The sequence below is a fragment of the Aplysia californica genome, unplaced genomic scaffold (genome assembly GCF_000002075.1).
Source record: "Aplysia californica isolate F4 #8 unplaced genomic scaffold, AplCal3.0 scaffold00068, whole genome shotgun sequence".
Lineage (NCBI taxonomy): Eukaryota > Metazoa > Mollusca > Gastropoda > Aplysiida > Aplysiidae > Aplysia > Aplysia californica.
The window spans coordinates 1,579,581-1,587,243 of record NW_004797338.1 but is presented as its reverse complement, the minus strand read 5'-3'; the positions used below and the strand labels follow the sequence as shown (position 1 = coordinate 1,587,243).

Sequence of the window (7,663 nt, the reverse complement as noted above, 5' to 3'; positions counted from 1 at the left end):
GTCCTAAAAGAAAACTGGATTCGTCGGAGAACATGTGGTTTTTCCATACCTGGCAAGACCAACGTGAATGTATTCTTGCCCAATTAAGCCGGTTTCTGATGTCTATCATATGCGATGAGCAAGGCGCCTTGCTCGGAGTCCAAGTTCTTTCAATCGTCTCGATACAGTCTGTTCTTTGATATTGGGTTAACAGGTCGCATGTACCTTTCTTTAGGCACAAACACACACACACACACACACACACACACACACACACATACACACACACACACACACACAAACACGCACACACACACACGCACACACACACACGCACACACACACACGCACACACACACACACGCACACACACACACACACACATGTATATATATATATATATATATATATATATATATATATAATATAATGTATATAATATAAATATATATTTATATATATATATATATATATATATATATATATATATATATATATATATATATATATATCATAATATATAATATATAATTGTATTGAAATATTATATATTTATATTCAATTATTTATATCCCAGGGAGGACCAGGGATATCTCATTACGAACAAAGCTTAGAATTTTCAACTCAAATGTGAAGTCAGTCTTGTTGTATGGATGTGCGACGTGGAACGCATTCCAGACGTGCATAAAGAGGATCCAGGTTTTCTTAAACAAGTGTCCGAGGAAGCTACTAAGGATTAAAATGGACAGAAAGGATCACCAACGAGGAAGTATTAAGAAGAACGAGACGGAACCCAGTCAGAGATGAGGTGGAAAGAAGACGTTGGCGATGGATTGGACACATTTTCAGTAGGTTAAGCAGCTGCATAACAAGGAAAGTGTTAGATTGGAACCCACAGGGTAAAAGATCAAGGGGAAGACCACGTGGAACCTGGAGAAGAGTAACGGAAATGGATGTACAGAAACGTGGGAAGACGTGGAGTGACATCAAGAAACTTGCCCAGGATAGAGAAAGGTAGAGAGTGTTTGTTCGTGGCCTATATCATGATCCAGGGTGAGAAAGGCAATGATGATGATGATGATATATATCCCTCTAATATAATATATACATATATATATATATATATATATATATATAGATATATATAGAGGGGGGGGGGGGAGGCATATATATAGATATATATATATTTATATACATACATATATATAAGTATATACACACAGAATACACACTTATGCATGTAATCAGTGCTGTCTGCCTAACATTGCTAACAGCTACACCCTAGTAAGACAGCCTTTGGTGCTGTTTGACGGACTTTGTTGAACAAAATTTTCAGGGGAAAAGGGGGGAGGGGAGTTAAAAAACTGCTTGAAAGAAAAGTTGACCTCCTATATATCACACACACACACACACACACACACACACACACACACACACACACACACACTCACACACGCACTCATCCCTGCACGTACACGTACACATAAACACACACACTCACACACACACAAACACACGCACACAAACATTTACACACAATCATGAGTCCTAATAGCTATAAATGGTGATTCCGTTACACCGGAAGGCGAGATCATTGCAGCGTTAGGGCCGAGGTTTGACCATAGCTTCTCCTTTGAAATGAGTCGATGCTCGACTAGAGGGAGGTATTGTTACGTATAATCACAATGTACGAAATCTCCCCCCCCCCAAACGCCACTCCAGCTGGGAAAGTGGTTCTTTGCGAGAGGGTACGAGCAAAGCTCCAGTGTATAGCACATTGTATATTTGGCCCTATCGGTGAACTGTACAATGGCAATAGAGATGAACAAAGAAGAGTGGAAAATAACAATGAAGGAAGAAGTTATCAAAGCACTAAGGAAGATGAAGAATGGGGAAGTTGTAGGACCTGACAACATTACCCCAGAGATGGTTAAAGCTTAAGAGGACTTTGGAATCACAACAGAGATAAAACTTCTCAACAACATGTATGACACTGGACAGTATATGGGGTTGGAGTAAAGGTAAAGTCCTGAACAGTCCGCAACGAAGGTTTGGAGTTATGTTAAGATAATGAATCCTAAACGGTCCAAATGGAGGGGTCGGAAGAAAGAAACAGTTTTAAAGGAAAAGTTCTAAATTTTCAACAACGTGCGGTCGGAGACGAAAGGTAAAGTCATGAAGCGTTAAAAACGAGAGTGGTGGAGCTAAGTCAAGACACGAGTTCTAACGAGTCAACAACGCGGGGTTGGACTAAAGGGAAAGTCCTAAAGGGGATCAATAAGGGGGTCAGAGTAAAGTCAAGACATGAGTCCTAAATGGGCAACTACACGGGGTTGGAGTCAAGGTAAAGTCGTAAATAGTCAACAATGAGGGATTGGAGCTAAATCTAGATCTGAGACCTAAAAGATAAAAAACGATTGGTCGGACAAAGAATCGTTTGATTTACGGGAAGGTACAAGTCCTAAAGGGTCAAAACGAGGGGGCCGAAAAAACGAAAAGTTTTAAAGGGTAAAAAAAGAGGGGGCAGATTTAAGTCAAGATAAAGCCCTAAAGGGTCTACAAACATGAGATCAGACTGAAGGTTAAGTGCTAAAGGGTTAACAACGATGTTGTGAAGCTAAGTCAATGTGTGTCCGAAAAGGTCAACAACTAGGGGACAAGGATAGGGGTGGGGGCAAGCTAAGCCAAGATACAGGTCCTAAAGGGTCAATAACGAGGGGTCGGAGTATAGTTCAAGCAGTTTAACAACGAGGGGTCAGAATATAATAATTCTAAAGAGTTAACAATGAGGTCTTGGAGTAAAGCTGTAACATATTTTAAAAAAGAACTGAGTAGCCTATATATAAACATTGGTTTATGAAGCATTTTTCTTAGGGTAAACAAGATTTTTCAACAGGCATCATTTGTGGCTTTCAACTTTGTTGAATCAGTGAGCTTCAGACTTTTCACAACAACAACCTTCTAGTCAAAACATTGGTGGTATCTGTACGTCTACCACAGAAGGCCAAAGGCAAAACTAACAGTTGTCAGTGCTTGTGTATTTGGTTTTTATTTAAAAAAAAGTGAACACATTTACGGCACATTAAGGAACATTACAGAATACTAAAGTCATCTCACCAACCTCACACTCAAGCTTAGAATTAGTAGGCAGCTCTTCCCACTCCATTCTTTCACCAACTCCCCTCCCCCTACCCCCCCCCGTCCCCTAAGAAACCCTACACTGCCCCCCCCCCCTCGCCCCCAACTCACTCTCATCCATGGAAATATCTACATAATAATCCTACTCTGAACCTAGCCTCTCCTCCTATCTCCCTATCAACCTATCTGACTATATCCATAGCCGTAATGCGTCACTTTAAGCCTGAAGCAACAGAGCGCCATGAGACCTGTTTAACCAGAAAAGTGAATAGACCCCGTGGGTCTGATGTCACCAAACTTTGTATTGAAAGGAAGGAAGAAATCTTTTTATCATGTTTCTAAATCAGTAACATTGTATCTAATAAGATTGTTAGAAAATCTCCCTTCAGACATGATACTTGGAATGTTTTCTAGAGTCTTTGTGGGATTATACAGTACTATCAACAAATTTCTTCATAATAGAAGTAAAACTGCTTTGTCAGCTGTTTAAGTTGCCTGTGGTAAGCTGGTGGAAATGACAAGTTCATTCAAGAGTAGCTGGATGCTGGTATTCTTGATGCCTGGCAATTGTCTGTTAGTTCTTGTCTGACTGATTGAAAACTTGTTCCACAGTGCTATTACCAGAATTAGGTCATGTTAGCCTAGCGTTCTCATTGGCTGGCTGTCATGCACAGAAGAGGGATGTGACCATCCACGGTGAGAGGAAGGCCATTGCCGTCTGGATTTTCTAGGGCAGCTGTTAACTGTTGGTTTGGCAGCTTTCTAAGAAAAATAAATAAGTTAGTTTGAGTAACTAAATATGAGAAAGGACAAGCATATTGATGCATTAATAGTCACTTAGAGACGGAAAAAATAAAGCTAAAGAGAAAAGGAAAAGAAAGAACCTGCTATTGGCACCATTCACACACTCACAATAAGAAATAGCGATAGGTATTATGTTTTGGATTGAATATATTATGTTTTATGGGGCTACAAAAACAATTTGCTAATGTAATTGTCATTTACAGATTTCCCTAACATCTGCTTCTCTAAGCATTGAGTAAAAGGACGGACCTGCCAGTAAATATGTTTAAAACTTTCCCTTTTCTACAATTATAATACAATATACATTTCTTGCGAACTAGAATTTCTAAAATTATACCTTTACTAAAACAAGGATCTTTCTTTGGTCAATACTAAAAACTACATTCACGTTGAAGCATCTAAAATAATATACGTAACAAAGCCCTTACAGTAAAAACAAAAATGTAGTGTGCCACGTTGTCAAAAGCATAGTAGAATTATTCTTACACGGAGACGTCTATAGTTCACATTGTGTCCAATTAAATTTTTAAATAAAAAATTCACTTTTCTAAACTTTTCTTATAATAGAAAGACGCACGCAACTGATTGAACCTGAAGTAAGACCTTTCAATGGCATCTAGACAACCAATATATCGTAAACTGCTTGAGTTACTTTAATTAAAAGCAAAGTTCATGTTTTAGGTATATTTTCAGGACTCAAGGCATCATCAGGGCCAACTTTTTAGAAACGCCTAAATGAAAAATATGAAAATTTTAAGTTGAACTCAGACTCAGACCCACTACTCGAAATAATTCTAATTTTAAACTATCCATGAGTTAAATAATGTCTCAGTGAGCAGTATTGAAAGACATATTATTTTGAAGACAAGTACCTTCTGGGACTGATCATCATAGATCATTTCTCAACGCAGTCGTTATTGATGGTCCTCTGGTCATTCAGAGTGTCCTCTGATACTGTTGACGATCATGCAGGCGCCCCCCACCCACCCCAGTCCCGTAGACGCTCCTGTAGAAGGTCCATTGTCCTATTCTCCTTGTGATGAAGACAGGTGTCGACAAAGAATATCCTCTAACATCAATGCAGTTTATAAAAAGATTCGGAGCATAAAATGTTCAGGTTCACCATTATACTGTTTACATCTACTGCTGGTTAAAGGAAGGACAGACATTTATCAAACATCCAAAATGAAAGTCATCCGAGAAATCGTCACCCAAAAATAACCTTAAAAATCAGGCTTGGCAAAATTGCGTGAAATCAAAGAAATGCAAAAGTATGTTCGCGCTTGTATTGGGATGTATTAGCATTGCTGGTAATGGAAAGGTATTGCGTATCAAGTGAGTGGAGAATATAATTGTTTCTCAGCAATGAACAACGTTTTTCTACGATATCTTCAAAGAGATTGGAAATCAGAGCCGTCACAAATCTTGGACATGACGTTAAATAATATGCTTAGTAGTGTTTTGTTTACGAGCCTTTGGTTTCGTGTGGCGCACTAACCCTTTTTGAGCATTGACTGTGTTAGTTAGATTTCGGACATTATAATCTGTCATTGAGGAGCAGAGACCAGGAAACTGACGTTGTTTGGAGTGGCCTGGCTGGAATAAACAAAACCCAACTTTTGAAAATCAAGGGAAGGCTTCGTTTGGATGACTACATCACGCACGTGCTAGAACGTCACGTCGTATTTTTATAGTCGTCATTGTATCATTCAAGTAGACATCTTTGTGCATGACACAGCGCCTTCTCATCGTGCCAATGACTTGTAGACAATTCTTGGAAAAGCAAATCACCAGTAAATAGCCCAGATACAAGTCCTTTAGAATATGTGGAGCCCCATGAAATCACAACCATAGAAAGGCGACTTTGCTCCGCGTTCAGACGCCTTTTTTTTACAATTGTCTGTCACATTTTAGAATACATTAATGACAGACTATTATGTACAAAATTAAACAAAGTCCGTGCTCAAAGGGTTCGTGTTCTTTACAAAATCAATGTCTCCTAAAGTAAAATTTACATACAGATTAGCATAATATGAAATATCAAGTCCAAATTTTGCGAGCTTTTTGTGACTGCTCTGTTTTCAAATCTGTTTCAAACTATCGTAATAAATTATTATTTATTGCCGACAAAAAAATTCTCCATTCATTTGATATGCAATAAATGTCCATTCTAACAATGCTGGTGCTCCTCAATGCACGCGCAAACACACTTTTAAAATGATGTAATGTAGGCCTACTCCCTACTCCAATTGACAAGGGGCGTCATGAGCTCAGTATTAGCGCTATTCCGTTGAGCTGGGCTTTTGGGTCCTATTGCAGATGAACTGACCCCGGCGCCACAGGCACGAAGTTAGTGAGTCTTTGCTACAGATTATTTGCATCCTTTACATGTGTGTGTATGTGTACTGTGTGTGTGTTTGTGTGTGTGTGTGTGTGTGTGTGTCTGTGAATGTGTGTGTGTACACGTGTGTGTGTGTGTGTGTGTGTGTGTGTGTGTGTGTGTGTGTGTGTGTTTGTGAATGTGTGTGTGTGTATGAATGTGTGTGTGTGGGTGAGTGTGTATATGTGTGAATATGTGTGTGTGTGTGTACACGTGTGTGTCTGTGTGTGTTAATGTGTGTGTTAATGTGTGCGTGTGTGTGTGTGTGTGTGTGTGTGTGTGTGTGTGTGTGTGTGTGTGTGTTCGTTGTGCGCGTGACTAAAAGCTGAACATTCTGTCTTCAGGGAATAAGGAAGTGGAAGAGAGAGAGAGAGAGAGAGAGAGAGAGAGAGAGAGAGAGAGAGAGAGAGAGAGAGAGAGAGAGAGAGAGAGAGAGAGAGAGACTGAAACAAAGGTTAGGGAGAATACAATCAAAGAGTCTACATAACAAGAGGGGCCACTTCTGTCTTTGAGCCAATTAAAAAAGTGTCCTCAAAATTCGGTGGCGCCCTCTTCGCAAAAGCGCACCCTTTGAGAACAGAGCTACCCTACTTGGGTATTTAAAAAATAAAAGTGAAACTAGCAAGTTTTGGGATACATTTCGGAAGAACCCTTTTTAAAAAAATGGTTAAAACCTCTTCTGGAGGAAAGAGTGATTGTTTTCTTCGTTTAATTTGACTTTAGAATGAAAGGCGAGAGGTCATTAATATTTAAAAAACCTAAAACTCCGCACTGAACGAACCCGAACTGCTGATGAACAGCAGTCGATCTGCGCACGCAAGGAGGTGCTATTTCTATTCTTCTTCTGGAAAAACGAACGAGAGCTTCAAAACAGACTACAACGTCATCTGAAGCAAAGAGCGAACTTCCCGTGGACACTTTTTTGGCTGAGTGGCCCATCTTGTTATGTACTATCTTTGGTACTATTTAATCTTTGATACAATTTCGCAGTTCTTTCTTCAGTGATGTCGATTTTTCATTTTGATAAGTGGACCGATTACGAAGGACCATTTCCCAGTTTGGGATATTTGTTCTTTCGTCGTCCTTTGATAGTTTGAAATGCTCACAAACTGAAGAGTAACGAAGAAATTCCAAAAGAAAAGATCTCATTTCTGTACTTTTGAGTGGGAAAGGGCGATTAAATAGACTAATTTGTCGCAATAAATTCTCAGATTTTCTATTCGTCTGTCATTATGTCTGTTTGTCTGCTGGTTTGCTTAGGATTTCCCCATAAGAAAAGATACACCATGTGAGTTTGTGAGTGTATGTATACATGTGAGTATGTGTGTGTATGTGTGTGTGTGTGTGTGTGTGTGTGTGTGT

General features: G+C 39.3%; 1 long non-coding RNA gene across 1 annotated transcript; it reads right to left on the bottom strand.

Annotated features, from left to right (window-relative positions):
- Positions 1-3,011: 3,011 nt before the first annotated feature.
- LOC118477346 lies at positions 3,012-6,052 on the bottom strand. The gene is made up of 2 exons (XR_004858310.1): positions 4,794-6,052; positions 3,012-3,879 (listed from the first exon to the last, which is right to left on the bottom strand). It is a non-coding gene; the product is annotated as an uncharacterized LOC118477346 (long non-coding RNA).
- Between the last annotated feature and the right edge of the window lie 1,611 nt (positions 6,053-7,663).